A 26,274-nucleotide genomic window follows, 5' to 3' on the forward strand; every position below is an offset into this window, starting at 1 on the left:
CTTATGGCAAACCAGTCAGTAACCAGGATGGATGAGCACAGAACTGAAGCTTGAGGAGTCCCTTATATGACTTGTATAATTTGTGCTGAGCTAAAGTGGGAATTCACCTCTATAGAGTAACAGCTTTGGTCAGGAGATTTTAAAATCTTCTAATTAAGACTTCTTTTGAGCTGAAGAGAGCTTGGGCAGCACTTTCTGCATTTGCGTCTATGGCCTCATTTTCCTACAATTATGTGAATGGCAACCAGACTTTGTGTTGAGTCATCTTTAAAAAAAAAAAGATATGTGTGTTTTCAATTGTATTTTAAGGCAACTTCTGCTTGTTTGGGAGCCACTGAGTGACTCTAAGTTGACAAAGCATATGTCTATTCTGATGAGTAATTTTTAAATAATTTAAATCATGAAGCTTAGAGTGTGATCTAATTCCCAGTTTTGAGGTTTGGCAGAGGAGGGCCTCTCACAGCAGGCTTCATGCCTGTATTGGTGGAGGAACCAGGATACACATTTCTGAATTTTATGACCTTGGATTTCAGTGGTTTATTTATGTAAATAGTGGAGCTGGTGAAGCAATTATAATTCATTTCCTCATTGTCTGATTACCAATTTCAGCTGTTAGTTTTTTACCTTTCTTTAGTTACTGCTTACTTGATTTCCCCAGAATTAATTAGCATGAATAATTTTCGCAAATACGTTGGCTCTTACTAACATTGTAGCACTATCTACTAGCAAAACAGGCCATCCAATGGTTAGAATCATAAATTCATAGACTGCCTATGAGTTTGCATTGTATACTTACCAACACCTCACAGAATAAGTGACTTCCCCAAGGTCACACACCTAGTTAGTGGTAGAAATGGCATAATTTTGCAATTCCTGTGATTTTTCACGTATCTTACTATTTTATTTGTATTATGTGTCAGTCTCTCTGATGGAAAATATGTGTTTATTGAGTGCAGGCCTTTGTGTACTTTTGTACCCTGAGTGCCTGGCATATTGCCTAGGGATGAAAAAAGACTTGTATAAAGGATTAGATGATAATAATAAGAAAAAACTTAGGCTTTTTCTTGGGTCCTCATGAGGTTTTTCCCACTACCTCACATACAAAAAATTAAAGAGTGTATTCATTATTTATTCAGCACGTGTTATGCTCAAGGCAATCTGGTAGGTACTGTATTGAACAAAGATGATAAAGACACAATCCTGTTCTAAAGATACAGAGATTGTAAGATTAAACCTACTCATGACTGGAATGCAAGGTAGACTTAATGTGCCCTAAAGGAGATACAACTGCATGACTAAAGCAAGTCAGAGAACAGAGCTGTTGTGGGAAAAGGAGAGAAGACTTCATGGAGGAGGTGACTTGATCTGAATCTTGGAGGAGCATCTCGATTTCAGAGATAAAAATGAGCCAGTAGATTGGGAGAACAAGGGAACCATAGGAAATAGGAAGGTGACTCGATTTTGAAGAACTGTAAGAAGTCTCTCTTAGGTGTGATGTGTGAGGGGTGGTGTGTGGATGTGCAGGGGAATGGGGCAAAGCAAAGACAGGAAGTTGGCTAAGTTCCCAAACAGCTTTACCTGTTCAGGCTCAGGGATGTGCACTTGCCCCATTAACCTCTGTGGTTTTCAAATATGGGAGTGACGACCACATAGGTTGACAACCCACGTAGGTTGTTTGGCAGCAGGAGGTGGGCTGCTCTGGAGGGGCAGGAGAATGAGGCAGTTTGGGAGGTAACTGATATAGCTCAGGAAGGAGTAAGTGAACCATGGGGATGGCAGCAGAGACAAAAAGGAAGGAGTAGTGTGTCAGCCTACATGAACAACACGCCATGGGAAATGCAAGAGGAGGAAGAACCAAAGATGGAGATGCCATTAACAGTGTACATTTCATACTTATCACAGCTTATTAAAATTTTCTGCATGAACACTGATCTTCTTGTTAGTCTGTGAGTTCCTGGAGGACAGGGCCCATGGGATCTGCATCTACCAAAATGAATACAGTAGATGCTTGGTAAATGTTTGTTGGATAAACAACTGGGACTTAGGAGATCTGACTTGGTAATAGCAGCTGCAGTGTTGATGGAAATAACATGATTGTTTCAGGACGTTCTGGAATTGGGGGATGTCTGTTTTTCAGATGCAATTTCTAGAATTAGAAAGAAGTGGGAAACAAGCTGATATATAAGTGAGGACAAGGTAAAAAGAGGAAAGAGATGGTATACTTGAGTACAGAGAAGATATAGTAACTGCTTTTTTCAAGATGTCAGGTGAGATTGGAGAGAGAATGCAGCACACACTCCATGGGGGTACAGGGCAGACGGGGAGGACTGGGGTGGGCATGTGGGCTGTGGCAGTCGGTACGCGCTACAGGGGGTGGGGGATCCTGGAGTTGAGTGTGCAGGCTCTGGAATCAGACTGCTTGAGTGCAAACGCAGGCTCCTCTACTGATTCATTATGTGGTTTCAGTGACCTCACTTTCTCTTACCTCAATTTCCTCTTCTTCAAATGAGGATAATAAAAATACGTGCATAAACACATGTGCGGCACTCAGAACAGAGCCCAGGATGTAGCAAGCACTCCATAAGCATTAGCTACTCTTCTTATTGGAGCCCACTGTGACTGCTTTGTATGCATTATCCCTCTTAGTCCCTTAATAACTATGTAGGTGGCTGTAATCATTTTCATTCCACAAATGAGGAAAGCGAAGTGCAGAGAAGTTTCATAATTTGCTCACATTCACACAGTCATGTCATAGTAAAGCTCACCTAAGACAGATTCTTCCTCAATCCGTCAGACACCCAGGCGGGGGCACTTTCTGCTAAAACGCACTGAGCTAGCGAGCTCTGTTAAGACCACTTGTGAGTACTTTAGATTTGATCAGGAGGTACTGGGGCCTATGGCAGACCCTGGGGCTGGGGAATAATGTGAGGAGTTCCCAGGCCCCAAGGTCTGCCACAGCCCCCTAATACCTCCTGATCAAATTTAAAGTACTCACAAGCAGTCTCAGCAGAGCTCTCTAGGTTAGTGCGTCTGCTGGAAAGATTCATCTGGCAGTCTTGTAAAAGAGAGAAGGCAGGAAGATTGAGGTGCTAAGGATTCAGACCAGAGATGGCTGAGAAAATGACAGGATGTGGCAAACCAGAGTCGAGCCGTGATGGCAGAACCAGCTGAATTTGTGTCTGACATACATGAGATGGACCTGATGGTATAGGGTGGAAATTGACTAAAGGGGTAGGTGTGGGGGTGGAGCTTGGAGCTTCAACTTGCAAGTTTCAAACACCGGACTCTAAGAAAATATTAGTACCATGTACCATGATGAGGAAGTTGGGAGGAGAGCCACTTGAGTCACTGCCTTCTTCAGAAGTGGCTACAGAGAAGTGACTGTAGAAGAAAATAGTGTCTGAGCATCAGAGTGGGACACTTCATTACTTGTAGTGGCAGTTTGGCTCTGATGGGAACACCCTTGCTAGCCTCTACTTCACTGTCAACGCAGCTCTGCCTCCCTCCTCCATTTAGGAAGAAAGCTGATGTGTTGTTCCTTTTTTCCCTGGAGTAGGATGTTTTCTGTACACGATTGGCACGTGACGTCCTTTGAAAAAGACAGGTAGTTCTTATCCATAGCAAGTACAGTGATTTGCATTTGAGGAGTTAGGAAAATCAGTTCTGTTGACTTCCTGTTTTCTATTTCAGGCCTCTGAGCAGAACTTCCCTTTTGAGTAGGGCCCAGCAGAAAACACAAAGCTGGAATTTTCTCCCGAAGGTGAACTCACGAAGGGATAAGTAAGTTCATGGTGTGAGGTGTTTGCCTCCCCGCGCTCTCGAAGTTTGTCCTTCAGTTGCTCTTTGAGGAATGTTTCTGCTCTTTTCCTGCAGGTCAGTCCCAAACCTTTAGTGCACCCGGGTGTGGGGGTCGGGGGTCAAAATGTGCTGCTCAGACCGAGCTCGTGACCAGATTTGGAGATTACAGTAGCTTCTTCCTTCGACAGTTCCTGAGAGTATTACAGTTTGTATTATCTTGTTCAGGCTTCCTGTCTGAACACTTCATTTTGCTTGCTGGCGCGAAAAGGTGAGGGAAGCTGAACTTTTCAGTTTTTCCTCCCCTCCTCTCTCTTCTTTTCCTCTTTCTCTGTTCATAATTCAAAATTATATTCATTTTATCATCTTATTGCTTCCTTCATAGCACCCTCTGAGGTGGCTATTACAATCCCTATTTTATAGAAGGTGAGACTGAGGTTGCAGTGAATTGTACTGTCTTTGCCAAGGTCATTCAGTTAATGACAATTCTGAGCCTGAATCCTCAATCTTTTGTCTTTGGGTATCTCCTGATATTTTTCCTCCCAAACCACATTGCTTCTCTGGTAGTGGCTATGGCCTTTAGGTGGAGAAGGACATGGCAGCCCACTCCGGTGTTCTTGCCTGGAGAATCCCAGGGACGGGGGAGCCTGGTGGGCTGCTCTTTATGGGATCACACAGAGTCGGACACGACTGAAGTGACTTAGCAGCAGTAGCAGCAGCATGGCCTTTAGGATGCTGACGGAAAGGAGAGTAAATGGTGGCTGAGAACCCTGATGAGTAAAACAGAAAATGTAAACTAAGGATATGGCTGTGCAATTCTTCAAGCATATAGGACTTCAGGTCTCTTTTCGTGTTACAGACTTTAGAATGATGTGACCAAGGGAGTTATTTCCTGCGTGCGAGGGGCATAACTAAGAGTCAGGCGCAGGTGTAGTGGAGGTTCGCATGTTGTACTCAGGTGATGAGAGTTCTGCTGGTTGTTGGGCTGAGGATGGTATTTAACATAAGAAGATACTTTGATTCTCCCTGTTCCCCAAATCTTGGCAAGGCAGATGAGTAGGAGGGGAATCAGTTGTTAAGTTGAGGTTGATGGTGAGTATCTGGACTCTAACAGTGCTTCAGTTCTGAATGCAGAAAAAAGGGATTGGAAATTGTGGCTGCTTAGAAGCTGGTAAGGTTGCTCTGGCTTCTTTTGAAGGCATGAGAATTAGGACAGAGAGCAAGGCCTGTGGAAGTCTTGGCTGTCCATCTTGCCTGGCACGTCTGTGGAATAACCCTGCTATGCCAGGGCTCTGGGAACGTTCCTTTGATTTCAGAGGTGTCCTCAGGGCGAGTCACATGACCAGGTTGTCTTGATAGATAGTAAACTCCAAGGGACCTTCTGTACCAGGGCTGGCAGATGTCCTCCTGATACGGACTGTGAGCAGTAGCCAAGGCAGGCAGTGCCCTCTCTTCCTGAATTCAGCCCCTCGCCCCTCAGCCCCAGAGCAGAAGTGCCTGCGAGGGCAGTGGTCTGGGCACTGGCCTGGGGCCACTGCCCACAAGGCTGTGAGATCCTGACCATTCTCCTTCTGGACTGTCACATAGCAGGGAGTGAAAGAGGGCAACCAAATATCGTGGCGAGGAGGGACTGGCAAATGTGGACCCAGCTAGCAGAAATCCCACTGGAGCAAGAGATGCTGAGAGAGGAGGATTTGGGAAGGAAGCTCAGAAGCCTCAGTCCCTGAAAGCACACTCAGGCTTGATATGGTCCAGGTGTGGGGTTAGATTTCCCTGCAACTGACTGACAGAAATGGGGTGGGATGACACACAGAGGGGGCCTGGGGGTAGAAGATAAACGAGAACACAGTTTTGCAATTGACCAGAGGCTGGCTGGTCGCAGGCCACAGGCCTCTGGAGAGAGCTCCTCTCTCTGTGCATTATAGAAAAGCAACCATGCCATCGGCTCTTAAAAAGTCCAGGACAGAATTTCTGTAAACTGGATTCTATTTTGAAGGCATGAAGGAATATGACCACTGAAAAGAACCTCATGGGAATTACTTTCAAAAAACAGAGAATCATTTTAAGGAGTAGACACTCAACACCTTTTTTTTTTTTTTTTTTTTACTTCTTCAGGATTTGAAGGATGGGTTTTATTTCAACAGAGAATTAGAGTAGAAGAACAGTCATGAACAATGCAGTAATATGGAAAATTAAACAGTAAACAAAGTAAAGATCATGAATCAGCTAGAAGCCAAGTTTTGCCTTGAGTATATAAAGTGTGTTGAGGTTATTAACTGCTTGGTTTTGAGTCCCTGAATGTTCATGCCTTTGCTCAAAGTAAGAGTCAGCATTTTGCCCAGGGAGGCAAAAGTTTTTCTCGTACCTATGTGGAATGCAAAGCTCTTAACTGAATCTAGTAATTAACTTGGGCTTCCCAGGTGATGCTAGTGGTAAAGAACCTGGCTGCCAATGCAGGAGACATGAGAGACGTGGGTTCAATCCCTGGGTTGGGAAGATACCCTGGAGGAAGGAATGAACACCTTATTTGTCGGCTACTTTTGAAAGTTGGGAGAAACCATTTCATTAAACAATTTAAACAACATGGAAAAGTTACTTTCATTGAGAAACTGTGATTTTTTTCAGGAAAGGCCTTCTCCAATAGCACTTTTCGAGATAGTTACAGAAGGACAATCCTTGCCAACAGAGACACTTGGCCTCTAAGTCTGGCTTTTGGAAAATGAGCATGTATTACTTTATTTTTTTTCTAAACAGGACACTGTGAGCTCTGTCATGTACACTATGAAAATAATTGGTGTTAGTACACTTTGTGCCAGAGTTCATGCTTGTTGAAAGGTGATTGGATTCAAACCAGGAGATTTAAAGGTCAACCGGTTGTTCTTAAACAGTGCAGAACTTTAACTCTTTCATTGTCATAGATTTTAACCAAATGGCCATTTTAGGAAGGAGAGACTGCATACTGTGTTTGAACTTTCTGACCTTTTTGTTCTTAAATTTTTTAAAGTTTCTTGAGGATGCAAATAGTCTGAGAAATGCCTTCTTAGCTGGCATTTGGAAATGGGTGGGAGGAGAGACTTGGTTCTTTTTAAACTACTAAATTTAGATCAGAACTCTAATGGGAGAGTGGACATCACATAAGCAAGTCTAAATGTCAGGCTGAAAGGTTTCTCTTTTTTAGTAAGTTTTTCAAATTTGTTGGTAAGACTTAGTAATAGACCTCTCTTTCTAATCTTCCCATCTTTGAGTGATTCTTTTTTTTTTTTTTTAAGTTCTTTGAAAAGCCTGATGGAGAAGCCACAATCTAATTATCAACATTTAACCCAGCTGTTTGATTTTAGCTCCATTTATCAAGTGGGCTTTGGGATTTCGATGACTTTTTTTTTTTCCTTAGTAGTTTTGGATGCATAGGTTAAATGGTTTATTTTGTTGCTCTTCCAAATACCTTCTGCCTACCAGCCTTTTTCCTGGGTTTCTGCAAATAAGTTAGGGGACTGACCTGTCTCAAATCATTAGGGTGAATTGTAGTCAGCTGACGTTAAGCCTTCTTGTCTTTTTTCAGATTAGTGTCTTGGTGAGTCCCGAGAAATTGTTCAACATTTTATTATGAGGGCCCTAGTTTGGAAGCTACAAAAGCAGTATCTTTTAAAGAGAAAAGCATCCTCTCTGAGATTGGCACTGGACATTTCCCCATACAAAAGTTGACAAGTGAAGCCCGTACAAAAAGAGTCCAAGCATCTATCTACCTTGAGAGTGTGTGAACTCATAGTGATAACAAAAGGCAAACTAAAGTGACCCTGAAAAATCACTGAGTCCCATTTTGTCAAGAAGATACTTAATATTCTCTTCTTTTTTGGTTCCTTCAAAGTTGGCTCTTAGTTCCTTTCTAAATTCTCCACATCTTTGCATCTGTGAGACTGTGCCAGTTACTTAAAAACTCTGTGTCTCACTTACCTCGCCTGCAAAATGGGGAAAACATTACCTACCTCAGTGTTACTGTGAAAATTTAATGAGTTGATTCATGTAAGATGCTTGGAACAATGCCTGGCATAAAACAGATGCTCAACAAATATTGTCTTATTATTATCATTATTTTATTTTTTGTGGTAATTCTATCTCTTTCACCAATTGCTGTGCCATATGGAAATGGTTGCTCTGGTTGAGGATTATTCTGGTTGAGATTGTGCAAACCCAGGAGTTCAGGTTCAAGCTGCTCTCCATTTCATGTTTTAAAGGCCTCATCTTTTTTTGCTTAAACCCCAGCTGAGGTTGGCTGGGAGACATCCTGTGGGAGATGGTGGCCCTAAAGCAGGGAGCTGGGTCAACAAATTGCTAGGGTGGTTCTTGAGGGAAGAGATGGAGAGCCAGACTTGGTGACAGTTCAGCCACTGAGGGAGAGGCTAGAAGACCAAAGCAGGTAAAAAGCAGAAGTGCAGCTCAGGAGTGTTTTCAGAAAGGGACTAGCAGACAGGAGCCAGGAGGAGGCCCAGGAAATACCTCCTCAGACAGCTGCCCTTGATCTTCACTCACTGCCTCTGCGGCACCTTGTCCCCTTCTAATACGCCCTCTGAGCCTCTAATATCCTTCCAGGGCTAACACTCAGTTGTCCTTTACGTACTCTTTGAAGACACTGGGTTCCGGCTGCCTGCCTTACCCTGTTGTTCTCATGTTTTCCCTCAGTTAGCTCACGCATAACCTCCAGTTTTCACCATTAACTCTCATTCAATTCTGTTCTATCACAAAGTATTCTCAAATCTAAGGTTTATGTCTAAGCTAAAAGGAAAATGACATAGCCACAAAATACTTGCCATGGTAGGTACCAGGCATTATACCATGTAATCACACTTGGAATTCTGTTGGAAAATAGTTCCCAGAGCATGGTTTTTCAAATATTTTTTTACTGAGTCAACAATAAGAAACAGATTTTACATTGTAGTCTCCATACGTATGTACATATTTCTGTGTGTGTGGATACATGTGTGCATAACTTAAGTAAAATTGTCATGAAATGATGCTTAATCTTGACAATTTCTATCTGAAATTAAGGCTGTTTGTAACCCACTAAGCATATAACCTGCGATTTGAAAAACCTTAATCTGGAGTATTATCCAGGATCTAGTGATTGCCTTTTGAGCCCTTACGTGTTATCCATATATCATACATGAAAGATGATTGTGACCATCTGTTACATTTTCAGGGAGTTTTTCTTAAACAAAAAAAGAAATTCAGGTCAAGAATAGCATATTATCTGTAAAACAATTTATCTTTCCCCTTATACTCTTTCCTGATAATTATTCTCCCTTAATTCCCCCTAAGAAATGACTTTACTAATTTCTAATGCCATACATTAGTAGTTTAGAAAATGTTTTTGAAAGAAATTAAAGAAGATCCAAATAAATGGAGGACTATGCTGTGCTCATGGATGGAAAGATTCTATGTGGGCATAGATACCGTATGTCATAGGGTTGTCAGTTCTTCCGTAAAAAGGTCAATGCTACCAGAAAATGCCAGCAGCTTTTATTTTCTTAATGGAGAGTCACATTCTTATTTTAAAATTTACATGGAAATAAAATTAGCTAAGAATAGTCAGTCCAGTCCTAAAGAAAAAGAATGAAGAGTAAGACTCCCTCACATATTGATACTTATAAAGTATGTTAAATAAGACATTGCAGTATTGATATAAAGTTGGAAACTACTCTGCATTGGGAGCTTAGAGTCTTAGCCCCTGGACCACCAGAGAAGTTCTGCATTAGTTTTATCATCTGTAAAATGGGGTCAATAATTTCTACTTTAAAATGCTGTTTTTAAGAATAAAATTAAAAAAAGAATAAATGGGGTGAGAAATGAGTTAGTATCGTGATATATATTGTTGTTGTTCAGTTGCTAAGTCATGTCCAGTTCTTTGTGACCCCATGTACTGTAGCATGCCAGGATTCCCTGTCCTTCGCTATCTCCCTGAGTTTGCTCAAACTCATGTCCATTGAGTCGGTGATGCCATCCAACCATCTCATCCTCTGTCATCCCCTTCTCCTCTTGCCCTCAATCTTTCTCAGTATCAGAGTCTTTTTCAATGAATTGGCTCTTTGCATCAGGTGGCTGGAGCTTCAGTTTCATCACCTTTCCTTCCAATGAATATTCAAGGTTGATTTTCTTTAGGATTTACTGGTTTGATCTCCTTGCTGTCCAAGGGACTCTCAAGTATCTTCTCCAACACCACAGTTCAAAAGCATCAATTCTTTGGCGCTCAGCCTTCTTTATGGTCCAACTCTCACATCCATACATGACTACTGGAAAAACCATAGCTTTGACTATATGGATCTTTGTTGGCAAAGTGATCTCTGCTTTTTAATACACTGCCTAGATTTGTCATAGCTATTCTTCCAAAGGAACATTGATTTTGGAGGCCAAGAAAGTAAAATCTGACACTGTTTCTACTTATATTTGCCATGAAGTGATAGGGACAGATGCCATGATCTTTGTTTTTCGAATGTTGAAGCTTTTTCACTCTTCTCTTTCACCTTCATCAATAGGCTCTTAAGTTCCTCTTCACTTTCTGCCACTGAAGTGGTATCGTCTACATATTGGAGGTTGTTGATATTTCTCCCAGCATTCTTGATTCCAGCTTGTGAGTCATCCAACCCAACATTTCATATGATGTACTTTGCATATAAGGTGTCACCCTGCTTATTTAACTTATATCATGATATATATTGCATCCATTATTGTTATTATTATTCTTTATATAGTATAATATTGCTGCTATCTTTGTTCATAGAACAGTATATTGTATTGGGAGATGATATCTGGTAGGAGAATGATTCTTTATGAAATAAATAACTTAAAATAACATCACTTTTTTTGGATTTTATAAAGGTATATACTTGGTGAACACGTAAGCCAATGGCATAAATTCTGCATTCTTAATTAAAATTAAAATTAAACCATTAAACATGGTTAATTTTGTGTGTCATCTTGGCTGGATTGCAGAGTACCCAGACATTTGGCTAAACATTATATCTGGGTGTGTCTGACAGGGTGTTTCCAGCCAAGATGAACAGTGGAATTGGTAGACTGAGTAAAGCAGATTGCTTTCTGCAAGGAGAGTGGCCACCATCCAATCTGTTGATGCTTGAGCAGAACAAAAAGGTGAAGGAAGGGAGATTGACTCTGCCTGACTGCTTGAGCTGAAACATTAGGTTTTTGTCCTTTGCTGAGGTTTACACCATTGACCCTCCAGTTCTCAGAACTATACCACTGGCTTCCTGGGCCTCTGACTTGTTGGACTTCTCAGCTTCCATAATTGCATGAACCAATTCCTTATAACATATCCTGTTATAACCAACATCTCCTGTTGATTCTGCTTCTGTGGAGAACCCTAATACCATAAGCATTTATTCAATTTCTAACAAGATGATGTCTGCCTTCTTGTTCCAGCTCTCAACTGTAAACAAGTATCCTTTTCTTGATATATTTAATGTTGTATTTTTTTGCTTTTTGATGGTGATTTTAGTGTTTACAGTGACCCCCAAATATAGTGTTGAATTGCTGTCTAGTGTTCTCAAACACAAGGAGTCTGTAATGTGTCTTGCAGAAGAAACATGCAAGAAACGTGCACACATCTAACATATGTGTTAGATGATCTTTATTCAGGCCTGAGCTATGGTGCTATTGGCTGTAGCATTTCAATGCTAATGAATTAACAATATATATTAATTAAGCTGTCTTTAAACAACCACACACATAAAATAAGATCATGTGTTGATTGGTTGATGAAAATGTTATGACCAGAGACTCACAAGATCCTATCTTCCCCCTAAGAATAATTGTTCAGTATTTACTATTTCAGTGTTTCCAGTGAACTTTGTAGAATATAACTACTATGAAGAACAAGAATCAAGTGTATAAAAACATTTTGTTTAAGCTGAAAAGATGGCCAATGAATGTGTACTTTTAAACATTTTGTAGATTTATAGTCAACCCAAACAAAGTGGGACTACTTTTATCTAGTTGTGGAAGACACTCTTTTCTGTTCTGCTTAGATTGGTTTATTTTAACAGACGTTTACTGGGGAATGGATTAAGTAAGTCAGGCGCAGTTGAGTCAGACTCAACCTTGTGCTGCACCGGAGCTCCCAGTCTACCATGGAAGGCCATCACAATTGTGAAATCAGCAGTATTGACATAACTTTGTATTCATGGAGCGGACGTCACACAGAGTCAAGATGTTGTGTTTCTTGATGTTCTGAACATAAAGAAACCCAGCCTAGATACAAACAACCACAGACTGTCCACAGAGTAGGGATCTTAACAACGTGTCAGTGAAGGTTGGTCTTATCTTAAGCTCCAGAAAGGATCCTAGAGGCTTAGTGCGTGATAAGGACCTAAGCATGTTTAGATGAAGTGCTGAGTCAGAAACCAGGTCCCATGGCTCAGATTGAGTCCTTTCCCACTAAACCATGGATGTTCTATGTTTTTAAATGGTTATTGGGTCTAGGCTTACAAATGAGCTTTTCTTCCAGAAATTCCACAGGTTTGATATTTAGAAGTGAGTCTGAGACTGTTCAGATATGAGCTCTGAGAGGCCTATTTGCTGTATTTGAGCTTTTTTTTTTAATTGAGTTTCCTATTTTTCAGCTGATTCTCAAAAGAGTTCATGATTCTGAAAAAGTGTAAGAACTTATATGCATATTCAGAAGTGTACTTTGTACCGTAACTAGTAAACTGAATTAGGGGTAATAGTGCATTTGACATTGTATTTTGTGCTATCAGTTTAGTAGAGAATTTTTAATGTTAAGACAATGTTAATTGTCGACTAGGGTGTGGCAAAACAAACTAACCTGTGGCAGTGTAAATTAGCACAAAATTTCTAAAAAGACATTTGGAAGCTTTTGAACCAGGTACCAAATTTAACCTTCACAATTCTACTCTGAGGAAGTACTTAGGAACTCAGGAAAAAATACTACGTATGAAGCATTATCCTACAGAATATACAAACTAAGAATCAAATGTTTAAAAGTTGTTGATTTCATTAAGATGGCTTAATATAATGAAAACTGTCTATGGCAAGATACCATGTAAAAAAAAGTCACAGCATATATAGTGTGATCATAATTTGCATATATGTGACCAGAAGAATGTATATTAACAGAGTTTATCTCCTTGGTACAGGTACTTCTTTCCTTCTCTCTCTTTTTTTTTTTTTTTGGTATTTTTCAAATTCTCTAAATGACTATATATTTTATAACCTGAAAAAATATTAAATAATATTTTGCCCATTTGCACTTTGATTTACCTAAGGGATGTTTCTGCCCATTTCTCTTAGTGTCCACATTTCAAAAAGTCTCATCACTGGTTTTGGCTGAAAGTTCAAATGGAAACTCAGTTATTTCACGTTTGTTCAATTACAGGCCGCTTTTCTTTCCTTGGTGTCATTTCTGACTAAACCTTTGTACTCATACCCCTTTCCAGTTCTTGCCTCTCTCCTCTTCTTTTTGTTCTTTCACTGATCTTTAAAAAAGAAATTTAAATGCTGCCTGCTTTTCTTTGGCAGCCTCAGCCTTTTTTCTCCTATTTGTACTACTTAGTTTCAGATATTCATGTGATCCTTGTTTCTTTTTTCATTTTTATTTTTTCTTATTTATTTATTTTTATTGAAGTATAGTTGATGTACAGGCTTTAATTGTGGCTCAGCTGGTAAAGAATCTACCTGCAATGTGGGAGACCTGGGTTCGATCCCTGGGTTGGGAAAGAATCTGCCTGCAATGCAGGAGACCTGAGTTCGATACCTGGGTTGGGAAGATCCCCTGAGGAAGGGAAAGGCTGCCCACTCCAGTATTCTGGCCTAGAGAAATCCATGGACTGTATAGTCCATGGGATCACAAAGAGTCAGACATGACTAAGTGACTTTCACTTTCACTTTCATAGTTGACTTACAATGCTGTTAATTCCTATTATACAACAAAGTGATTCAGTATCTCGGAGAAGGCAGTGGCAAGCCACTCTAGTACTTTTGCCTAGAAAATCCCTTGGATGGAGGAGCCTGGTAGGCTGCAGTCCATGGGGTCACTACGAGTATGAGTCGGACTCGACTGAGCAACTTCACTTTCACTTTTCACTTTCATGCATTGGAGAAGGAAATGGCAACTCACTCCAGTGTTCTTGCCTGGAGAATCCTAGGGACGGGGGAGCCTGGTGGGCTGCTGTCTATGCGGTCACACAGAGTTGGACATGACTGAAGCAATTTAGCAGCAGCTGCAGCAGCATATATATGTATCAATATATATTCATTTTAAAATATTCTTTTCCATTATGGTTTATTATGCTCACGCTCAGTTGCTCAGTCATATCTGACTCTTTGGGACCCTGTGGACTATAGCCCCTCAGGGATTATCTGTCCATGGGATTATCCTGGCAAGAATACTGGAGTGGGTTGCCATTTCCTCTTCCAGGGGATCTTCCCGACCCAGGGATCTAACCCATGTTTCTTGTGTCTCCTGCACTGGCAGGCAGATTCTTTACCACTGTGCCACCTGGGAAGCTCCCATGGCTTATCATAGGGTTTGTTAAGTTGGAGGATAATTGCTTTATAATAGTGCGTTAGTTTCTGCTGTATAATAGTGTGAATCAGCTATAAGTGTACATACATTCCCGCCCTTTTGGGCCCCCCTCCCACTACCTCCACCCACCCTTCTCGGTCATCATAGAGCACCATCATAGAGCACCACTGAGCTCCCTGTGCTACACAGCTTTCCACTAGCCATCTGTTTTATATATAGCAGTGTATATATGTCAATGCTACTTTCTCAGTTCATCCCGCCCTCTCCTTCCCCTGCTGTGGCCACAAGCCCATCCTCTATGTCTGCATCTCTATTCCTGCCCTGTACATTGGTTCATCAGTACCATTTTTCTAGATTCCACATATATGCCTAAATATATGATATTTGCTTTTCTCTTTCTGACTTACTTCACTCTGTGTGACAAACTCTAGGTTCATCCACATTACTCTAATGACCCACTTTTCTTCCTTTTTATGATGGAGTAATATTCTTTATCCATTCATCTGTCAGTGGACATCTAGGTTACTTCCATGTCCTGGCTGTTGTAATTAGTGTTGCGATGAACATTGGTGTACATGTGTCTTTTTCAATTATGGTGACCCTTGTTTCGTTACCCCTGTTTTTCCTTTTGGAAGTCAGAAGCAGCATTCATGGAATACTTGCTTCCAAACCTCAGAGCCTCAGTAGTACTTTTGTGTCATGCTGCGTGCTTAGTCGCTCAGTCATGTCTGGCTCTTGATGACTCCATGGACTGTAGCCTGCCAGGCTCCTCTGTCCATGGGATTCTCCAGGCAAGAATACTGGAGTGCGTTGTCATTCCCTTCTCCAGGGGATCTTCCTGACCCAGGGATTGAACTGGGGTCTCCTGCATTGCAGGCAGATTCTCTACTGTCTAATCCATCAGGGAACCCCAGTACTTCTGTGTTAATTTTTACACATATTATTTTGGGGATTTCACAAGTATTTTCCTGCTGTGTCAGAAGCAGGTATGACAGGTGTTTATGTTTCCTTGCATGCGTACATGTGTGTGCTTGTGTATATGTGTGCATATATGTGCAAGAGCACGTGCAGATATGGGATGGTCAGGTCGGGAACTGTGTCCAGACTGTATGCAAAGAGCGGGAATATCCTAATCCATTCTAGTATCAGCAGGCTCACGTCTGTACTTGGAAAGCTTTGGTGAAGATGATGCAAACTGGGTTGGTTCTGTGGGCCTGCCAGCTGATAGCAGGCTGTTTTGGAGCCAGGTAGGGTGACTTTTAATCTCTCCCAGAGCTTGTCAACTAGCAAAGAGATATGTATATTGGAAAAGATGGTAGAACTTGATTTATAAAAGTGTGAATGCAGGGCTGAATTAAAATGACACCTCAAGGAAGTGGCTCAGGACAAGATCAGGATATTCTTTGAGTCAAAAATCAAGCCTAGGATTTATAGGATAAACATTTTTACATGTAAATTGGAATTCAAAGTAGATATTTGTAATTGAAGTACTATGTGCATTTTATTTTCGTAAATCTAAGGTCTGGCTTTGAAATTTGCTCCAAGGTAGGTCCATCAGCATCAGGCCTTGAAAATTTGCCTGATAAGTCAAACCTATGATGAAAAGAACCAGGCAAATAAGATACTGGCTTGTAGTGTGCAAATCCCACGGCTGTACTATGGAGCACTCAGTGTCTCCTAGCAGAGAAAAATGTACCTTGACACGCTTCCTGGGATCGACAGCTCTTCATCCTTCAATCTAAAGAGAGTTGGGTGGAGAAAGGATAGATAGCTAGGGAGATGAATGATTTATTTTAATATTATTTCCTTTAAGCCCAGTTACATGGGTGAAAATTGGATTATATGAAATTTACATGGTTAGAAATAAGCATGCAAATGACATGAAATTCCTAAATGCATCAAAGCATCAGAGAGTGAGCCCTGTTGTACGCGGAGGGTGCGGAACAGTGCTAGTGCCATAGGTGGCCCTGGCCATGACTGACTGGGCTTCGAAACAATGTGACCAAGTTGACCTTTTCCCTGGCTGCCTGAGTCTCCTCTTTCTATGCCATCTTACCATACTTCCTTCCTCTCTCCCCTTAGAGTTATAAACATCCCCTTCACTTTCTGGGATGACCAGTCAAGTACATCTTTGTGCACATGATGTAAGATTTATATTAATTCCATTTGGGCATTTGAATTTGACATTGCAAATGTTGTGGAATAAGATGTATGTTTCCTACAGAACAGACTGATGAGCATTTCATGCTTTTGTTTGGTTTAGGTGAGCTCTCCTGTTGGCAGTCTGTGTGATATTGGGAATCTGACTTCTTATTTAAACATGCTCCCCCTTTTTTGCTTGTCATGATGATTATTAACTTTTAAGTTAAAGTCCCTACATCAACTGAAATGGCAAATAAATTTGAAAAAGAAGATGCAGCTTTTGGGAAAAGATGGTGGAAATAATTCTATTCTAGGTTTAGAACTTGAATCTGATCTAAATACAGATTCAGACTGTATTTAGAGCATTTTGCTTTGGCATCTCCATTTAGGTGTGGAGGAGGCTGTTTTAGAACCTCTTCTTCTTCTTCTTTTTTTTTTTTTTTACAGAGAGAATGAAACTGCCTGAGGGACAGTACAGAGCCTTGGTGAGGGCCAAGATAAAGTCTCGAAGTTGCTGGGCCACACCATGTCCCACAAACAGCAGATGCCATAGAACTGCTTTTTAAAAAATCCTGCCTTTCACATGTCATGCTAAAAATACAGACCTAAAAAGACCTGAAAAACTTGAAAGAACTAGACAAGCAAGGAGTTGCTTTTCATAGTTATACCAAAGCAATATGCAAGGTCATGGAAATAACGCAACAAACAAACAAGAGTGTACTGTGTAGAGTAAGACATATTAGCGCTTTCTAAAGTTCCAAAGCAGCTTTTGTAATGTATTCAGAACAGAAGTAAGAATGGAATCATAAAACTGGAGAGTCCCTAGGAGACTGAAAAAGCCCATAGAAAAGGATTCAATAACATTGGTGGGTCTGATAGAACGCATGTATTCCCCTAGACTTCTCATCTCTCTCTTTTCCCTCTTGAAATTTACCTTAGGGGAATGTTCTGTGGATTTCCACCTGCCAACTCAAACTTGGTGCTCTGGTTTTATAGCTATCTGCATATCTTATAGATGTCTTCTGCAGTTGCTTATTATGTGGCTTGTCACCTGGACTAAGCGCAAAGCTTTAAGGCCAAGAAACCTATCTTTCGTGTCTTTGGAATTTCTGCTATAGCTTGAGTATGACAGTTGTGTCCGCATATGGTGTAAAATGAATATTCCCTAACTCACTGGATACTTCCAGACTGAAAACAAGTTAATCAATTTTTCTTTTATTATTAATATGTGTGTGCCATATTCTGAAAATAGCTGTGAAAGACCAGATAAGAGAAAGGCTAGAGGAACAAGTTGCAGACGCAATAGTGAGAATGCAAAAGACCTTTAAAAATGTCTTGACATAAATAATAAAGATGGGAAAAGTAATAATGATATAACAACTTTCCATTCTGTAGCACTTGATTCTTCTGAAAATACTTTCAGATAATAAAGAAGAGTGGGATAAAGGTAGTAATAGAAATACCTGCAAGGAAAATAGTAAGGAAATGCAGAGATAAAAAAGCAAAACAACAAAAGAAAGGCAATGAAAATAAAGCCAAGCATAAAGAAATGGAAGGAGAATTTACTAACAAACTGGTGCAGTTGTTGGCTAAATTACCCACTGGACAGAGAGTCAAATATTAACAACATTGGTATTCTTTGAGCAGGTAGAGTGTGCCATCTAGATCACAGCATATTTTCATGTGTTCTACCAGATAGTGGGAGAGGGAGTGCCCTGGACTCGCTAACACTCTCCATTCTTTTTATAAAAATTAATTTCTATTAGAGTATAATTGCTTTACAATGTTCGTTAGTTTCTACTATACAGCAAAGTGAATAGCTATACATATACATATGTCCCCTCTTCTTTGGATTTCCTTCCCATTTAGATCACCACAGAGCACTGCATAGGGTATTCTGAGCTGTACAGTAGGTTCTTATTGTTGTTCAGTTGCTTAGTCGTGTCTGACTCTGTGACTCCATGGACTGCAGCATGCCAGGCTTCCCTGTCCACCATCTCCGAAAACTTGCTCAAACTCAATGTCCATCGAGTTGATGATGCTATCCAACCATCTCATCCTCTGTTGTCCTCTTCTCCTCCTGCCTTCAATCTTGCCCAGCATCAGGGTCTTTGTAATGAGTTGGCTCTTCGCATCAGGTGGCCAAAGTATGTGGAGCTTCAGCTTCAGCATCAGTCCTTCCGATGAATATTCAGGATTGATTTCCTTTAGGATTGACTGGTTGGATCTCCTTGGAGTCCAAAGAACCCTCAAGAGTCTTCTCCAACCCCACAGTTCAAAAGCATCAGTTCTTTGGCGCTCAGTTTTCGTATAGTCCAACTCTCACATCCGTACATGACCACTGGAAAAACCATAGCTTTGACTGGATGGACTTTTGTTGGTAAAGTTATGTCTCGGCTTTTGAATACGCTGTCTAGGTTTGTCATAGCTTTTCTTCCAAGGAGCAAGTGCCTTTTAATTTCATGGCTGCAGTCACCATCTGCAGCGACTTTGGAGGCCAAGAAAAGAGTCTGTCACTGTTTCCATTGTTTCCCCATCTGTTTGCCATGAAGTGATGGGACTGGATGCCAAGATCTTAGTTTTATACACAATATTGTATATATGTCAGTCTCAATTTCACAATTCATCCTTTGTTTGTTCTCTATGTCTGTGTCTCTGTTTCTGTTTTGCAAATAAGATCATCTATACCGTTTTTCTAGATTCCACATTAACGCATTAATATATGACATTTGTTTTTCTCTTTCTGACTTCACTCTGTATGACTAGGTCCACTCGCATCTGTACAAATGACCCAATTTTGTTCCTTTCTATGACTGAGTAATATTCTATTGTATATATGTACTACATTTTATTTTAATACTTTTAATTTTGTATTAGAATATAATTGATTAACAGTGTTGTGGTGGTTGTACCACATCTTCTTTATCTGTTCTTATTTTGATGAACATTTAGGTTGCGTCCACGTCCTGGCTATTGTAAATAGTGCTGCTGTGCACGTTGGGGTGCATGTGTCTTTTTAAATTACATTTTTCTCTGGGTATATGCCCAGGAGTGGATTTCCTGGGTCATATAGTAGTTCTATTTTTAGCTTTTTAAGGAGCCTCTATACTGTTCTCTGTAGTGGCTGTATCAATTTACATTCCCACCAACAGTGCAAGAAGGTTCCCTTTACGCCATACCCTTGCCAGCATTTATTGTTTGTAGATTTTTTGATGATGGCCATTCTGACCCGTGTGAGGTGATACTTCATTGAAGTTTTGGTTTGCATTTCTCTAATAATTAGTGATGTTGAGTGTCTTTTCGTGTGTCTATTGGCCATCTGTACATCTTTTTTGGAGAAATGTCTATTTAGATCTTTTTTTGCTCATTTTTTGATTGGGATTTTTTTTTTTTTTAATATTGAGCTGCATGAACTGTTTGCATATTTTGGAGATTCTTTGTCAGTTGCTTCATTTGCAAATATTTTCTCCTATTCTGAGGGTTGTTTTCTCATCTTGCTTATGGTTTCCTTTGCTGTGCAAAAGCTTTTAAGTTTAATTATGCCCCATTTTTTAATTTTCATTTTTCATTACTCTAGGAGGTGGTTCAGAAAAGATCCTGCTGTGATTTATGTCAGAGAGTGCTCTGCCTGTATTTTCCTCTAATAAGAGTTTTATAGTGTCTGGCCTTACATTCAAGTCTTTAATACATTTTGAGTTTATTTTTGTGTATGGTGTTAGAGAATGTTCTAATTTCATTCTTTCACATGCAGCTGTCCTTTTTTCCCAGCATCACTTATTGAAGGGACTATCTTTTGTCCATTGTATATTCTTTTTTTTTTTTTTTAATTTTATTTTATTTTTAAACTTTACATAACTGTATTAGTTTTGCCAAATATCAAAATGAATCCGCCACAGGTATACATGTGTTCCCCATCCTGAACCCTCCTCCCGCCTCCCTCCCCATTCCATCCCTCTGGGTCGTCCCAGTGCACCAGCCCCAAGCATCCAGTATCGTGCTTCGAACCTGGACTGGCAACTCATTTCATACATGATATTTTACATGTTTCAATGCCATTCTCCCAAATCTTCCCACCCTCTCCCACTCTCACAGAGTCCATAAGACTGTTCTATACATCAGTGTCTCTTTTGCTGTCTCGTACACAGGGTTATTGTTACCATCTTTCTAAATTCCATATATATGCATTAGTATACTGTATTGGTGTTTTTCTTTCTGGCTTACTTTACTCTGTATAATCAGCTCCAGTTTCATCCACCTCATTAGAACTGATTCAAATGTATTCTTTTTAATGGCTGAATAATACTCCATTGTGTATATGTACCACAGCTTTCTTATCCATTCATCTGCTGATGGACATCTAGATTGCTTCCATGTCCTGGCTATTATAAACAGTGCTGCGATCCATTGTATATTCTTGCCTCCTTTGTCATAGATTAGGTGAGCATATGTACGTGGGTTTATCTCTGGGTTTTCTATTCTGATCAATTGATCTATATTTCTGTTTTTATGCCAGTACCATCTTCACTCTTGTTCACTAGGGTCTTTTATTGATAATAGTCTGGCATTCTGTACTCTAGACATTCTTTAAAAAGATGCAGATGTGAGTGATACTCAGCCTCAGTAGCTCATTTCAGTAATTTCACAGAAGCTCAGGTAGGCTTGCTGTGGAAAGTACCATCGATTTCTGATCCTGTTGTAAGGTTCTGAAAACTTCCGAAGCTCAGGAGGCAGGTCTTACATTACTGTCAATAATACCGAACATGGTAACTTATTATAAAGTAGTTCCAAGATGACATCCCAACCATATTCTAGAACTGACCAGAGGCCACAAAAGGTCTTAAAATGACCTTTATTATTGCTTTGGAGGGATAAGCTACACATTTTAAAAGATATTTCTTCAATAAGGCGACCTACTTGCCTTTTGATGGTGGCAAGCTTCTCTACTTCAGGGTCTGTTTTGTTCAGATATAGTTGAAGGGCACATGACCCACACCAAAGTGTAAAGATCAGTATATTTTAAAGAGAAAGTCAGAATGAAAGATACGAGTGATGGTGAAAGATAAAACTCATCAAACCCTTGGAAAGTTTTCTCATATTCAAATGAAAAAAGAGATCAAATCTTTCTTCCTTTGAGAACACTAACATGGAGACAGACTTAATTGCTTTCTATGCTGTTGAAAGCACAGATCAACTGTTTTCAAGATTCAGAGATCAATACCCATGTTCTGGTAATATTTGACTTCTCACACTTGAGGTTTTGAAACCATAGAGAGCTCTTTCCTTTGGTGGATTGAAGACCTGCTAGGGTTTTGGTCCTTGCTCTGGCCTAATTACTTAATCTCTTTTGGCCTCAATTCCCTCAATTGTAAGGAGGAATAATTATATCTGTCCTTTATTATAATGATAATTTCCGTTTCTAAATGTCTGCCATGTGTCAGGTACCGTGCCGTGCCTTTGGCATATGTTATTTTTAAATCTCTCATCAATTCTGCAAGGAAGGAATAATTATCACTCATGTTTTGCAGTTGAGAAAGCCAAGGCTTAGATTCCTCAGGTCACACAGCTAAGAGGTGGCAAAGCCAGGATAGAAACCTTCATGTGTGTGGACAAAAGCCCCTTCCCAGTCCTCCATGAGATTTTGAATTCATTTAAAATGAACATTTGGGGATGTATTTGGAAAATAGAAAAGTTCTTTGTAGATTCATGTTCTTATTACCATTATCATCCTGATGAATATAAATCAGTTAATGTGTATTTATTGAATTCCTTACAGGAATGATTCCCTGGTAGCTCAGATGGTAAAGAGTCTGCCTGAAATGTAGGAGACCTGGGTTTGACCCCTGGGTCAGGAAGATCCCCTGGAGAAGGAAATGGCAACCACCCACTCCAGTATTCTTGTCTGGAAAATTCCATGGATGAAGGGGCCTGGCGGGTTACAGTCCATTGGTTTGTAAAAAGTCAGACACGACTGAGTGACTAACACTTTCACTTTGCAGGAAGTTAGTACTGAATCAGATACCATTTTGGATACTCTCTGGAATCATGTATTTCCCCCAGTGTAGTGTTATGTAAGGTGTATTATAATAACTAAATGTTAAAATAGTTATGAATGATATAGCTTTCACTCTGGGAATCAGATATTAGTTTTTTTTTTTTGGGGGGGGGGAAAAAGAAAAGAAGCAAGTATGCTAATCTAAACTGAGTGACTGTTTCAGGAAACAAAAAACAGCTGCGTGTAGTCCAGTCTTCAGAGTCAACAAATAAAGGCCCCAGGAACCCTGAAAGCTGATCGGGAAAACGCCAAAGGAGATGAGAAAAATATACTATAGGGATTAGCAAATTTCTGCTGAAAAATTCATGTGTTCACAAATGTGCTGGACCAACATAGCTTCCGCTGTCTGGTTCTTTATTTGTTTTGAGTCTTTAATGACCAATAGAGCTGTTGAAACTTAGTCAAGGAGTCTATCCTTGATTTGGGGATATCAGACTTCCTGTGCAAAAGATGGCTGGGGATCCATTCAGCTCTCCTAAAATAAGCACTAAGTTTTGGAAAGAATTTTCTCTTGTGGGAAACATCTTCTTCCTAAAGAAGGCCGTCAGCATGAGATGGCTGTTTTTCCAGGGACGAACGAGGGGAACCAGTTGGTTCCATAGACAGGAATCAACCTTTAAAACAGGTTAACATTCGGGACAGACTCCTCTGTCCTGCTTCCTTGATCTTTTTGGAAGAACTGCTTAAACTCAAAATGAAAGTTCACAAAATTGTGCAGAAGAAGAACAAGCTATTTCTTATTGTTTCTTCTGTTTCTTTATGTTTTGAATACAGATTTAAAAAAAAACAAACCCACCTTGGGAGGTCATTGTGAGGATGAAATAACATAACTTAGGTACATCTCCTGACGCAAAACAGTCATCACTATTGGATCCTAGGCCATCTCCCTAAAGATGCTCATCCAGTTGTTCTTTAAGGCTCAAGGTGAACTATTGATTCCGTTAGGTCACAGGATGTCTAAAGAGTTAAGAAAAATGCTTTCAAATTGAGGAAAGATGGTGGAGGCTGTCTTTCTAGACCTCATCAAGGATCTGTGTTGGGTGGAATATAGCCATCGTTTGGGTTTGGTAAGAGCTTCATGATGGATCCATGTAGAGAAGGAGCTATGCCACTGGACAGCTGGCTGACTGCTTGCCTTTGATTGCCTTGGCCAAATGAATGTGGGGCCACTGACTGACCCCTGCATTTTTCTGCATGGGCGATGGGAGAGGAGAGCCCTTGTCCAGTTCTCCTGTCAGACATTTGGTCACATTTGATTCTCTGCTGGGTTAAGGCAGAAGCCCACTGGGGAAGATAAGACCACTAGGTGGCCAGGCTTGGTTTTGTTCAGCACAGTTTGGACTTCGCTGAACCCAAATAGATAAAATCAACCAAACCAGGGTAATCATCTGAGGGATATTTGTTAAAATGCTGGATACTACAAGAACTGTCATCAGCCTCATTTTGCTGTTTGGATTTGGTCCTATTTTTTTTTGAGTAAAGGAATAAGAGGGCAGCCTAATATCGTCCATGTCATCCTCTAGCTGCAGCCAGTCAGAACTCTGCCCAGTCCCTAGCAGCTAGTGGCCAGCCAGGCATCTGGTCCAGACCCTCTGGGCACAAGTTCCTGAGCCTGGGGGTGAGGTTACTTTGGTCACAATGTCTTTCAACATCATCCTGGCACTGTGGGAAGCAGAGGCAGTGTTTTCAGCTCTGGGGACTCAACTTAGCTGTGCTTTACTTGTGGCCAGTGGCCCCTGGTAGGATGAGCTCTGCTCAGGGAGACAAGGGACTACTATTTGCCAGTTGATGCCAGCAAGTCATTTTACATCTGGGGGCCTCAGTGTCCATGGAGTGAGGTTATCTCTAACTTTGATCTCATCACAAGCCATCTCTGAATCTGCCTGGGGTCTGCTTCTGCCTGGGGCACAGAAATGTGTATATTTTTCTTTCCTCCCATGATCCTCTAAACTGTTCTTGGCCCACCCCTCTTATATTGTCTAAATTTCTTTGTGCAAAAGAACAAGATTAAGTTTGAATGGATCATTGTTTCTTATAAACAACTGCTGATAAAGTCATGAGTTGACCTATTTCTGAAGCAGACAACTGAGGGGAAATTTATGGCTTTCTCTTCTTCAGAATTAACCAATTTCTTTTCTTGGAACATGTTTTATGGGACTAGACTAATCACCCTGGCGATATGTGGCTGAAGTTCTCTTGGCTGTAGATCAAAGTCTCCGATATACCAGCACAGATAATAAGAAAACAGCACAAGGGAGGATAAAGACTTTACAATGAATTTTGGCATCAGAGTCTAATAGAATGAATTTTTGGAGTCAGGCTCTAGTAAAGCAGAAAAATGAAAGGGATAATTAATTCCTAGAAAAATTGCAAATGACCAATATATAGGAAAAATGTCTAACTTTCTCTACTAATGAAAGACATGCAAATAAAAACACTCTATCATTTCCCTCTATTATTTTGGCAGAAATGTATATAGTTGGTTAAACCTGGTGTGCCTGTGATGCAGCTGCCTGATGCAACCTCTTGGTGGATAGTTAGGTCAGTAAGCAACAGTTAGAACTGGACATCGAACAACAGACTGGTTCCAAATAGGAAAAGGAGTATGTCAAGGCTGTATATTGTCACCCTGCTTATTTAACTTATATGCAGAGTACATCATGAGAAACACTGGGCTGGAAGAAACACAAGCTGGAATCAAGATTGCCAGGAGAAATATCAATAATCTCAGATATGCAGATGACACCACCCTTATGGCAGAAAGTGAAGAGGAACTAAAAAGCCTCTTGATGAAAGTGAAAGAGGAGAGTGAAAAGTTGGCTTAAAGCTCAACATTCAGAAAACGAAGATCATGGCATCTGGTCCCATCACTTCATGTGAAATAGATGGGGAAACAGTGGAAACAGTGTCAGACTTTATTTTTTGGGGCTTCAAATCACTGCAGATGGTGATTGCAGCCATGAAATTAAAAGACACTTACTCCTTGGAAGGAAAGTTATGACCAACCTAGATAGCATATTGAAAAGCAGAGACGTTACTTTGCCAACAAAGGTCTGTCTAGTCAAGGCTATGGTTTTTCCAGGAGTCATGTATGGATGTGAGAGTTGAACTGTGAAGAAAGCTGAGCACCGAAGAATTGATGCTTTTGAACTGTGGTATTGGAGAAGACTCTTGAGAGTCCCTTGGACTGCAAGGACATCCAACCAGTCCATTCTAAAGGAAATCAGTCCTGGGTGTTCTTTGGAAGGAATGATGCTAAAGCTGAAACTCCAGTACTTTGACCACCTCATGCAAAGAGTTGACTCATTGGAAAAGACCCTGTTGCTGGGAGGGATTGGGGGCAGGAGGAGAAGGGGATGACAGAGGATGAGATGGCTGGATGCCATCACCAACTTGATGGACGTGAGTCTGAGTGAACTCTGGGAGTTGGTGATGGACAGGGAGGCCTGGTGTGCTGCAATTCATGGGGTCGCAAAGAGTAGGACATGACTGAGCGACTGAACTGAACTAGGTGATATGCATGCTTGCGTGCTCAACCACATCCAACTCTTTGCAACCCCATGGACTGTAGCCCACCAGGCTCTTCTGTCGATGGAATTTCCCTGTCAAGAATACTGAAGTGGATTGCCATTTCCTTCTCCAGGGGATCTTCCTGACCCAGAGATAAAACCTTTGTTTCCTGCTTGGCAGGCGGATTCTTTACCATTGAGCCACTGGTAGAAGCCCCCACCTC

The 26,274-nt window shown here is 40.6% G+C and overlaps 1 long non-coding RNA gene across 4 annotated transcripts in view; it reads left to right on the forward strand.

Annotated features, from left to right (window-relative positions):
• The first annotated feature begins 2,305 nt into the window (after nucleotides 1–2,305).
• Nucleotides 2,306–26,274, forward strand: part of LOC129633320 (uncharacterized) — a 607,349-nt gene continuing 583,380 nt past the window's right edge. For 3 of the 4 annotated variants that reach the window (XR_008705019.1, XR_008705020.1, XR_008705018.1), the window contains exons 1-2: nucleotides 2,309–3,604; nucleotides 3,691–3,873. This is a non-coding gene — a long non-coding RNA (uncharacterized LOC129633320). Of the gene's footprint in view, nucleotides 3,605–3,690; nucleotides 3,874–26,274 lie in introns of all 4 variants that reach the window. The other variant, XR_008705021.1, reaches the window with a different exon arrangement.

This window comes from Bubalus kerabau, chromosome 18 (assembly GCF_029407905.1).
Source record: "Bubalus kerabau isolate K-KA32 ecotype Philippines breed swamp buffalo chromosome 18, PCC_UOA_SB_1v2, whole genome shotgun sequence".
NCBI classification, from domain to species: Eukaryota; Metazoa; Chordata; class Mammalia; order Artiodactyla; family Bovidae; genus Bubalus; species Bubalus kerabau.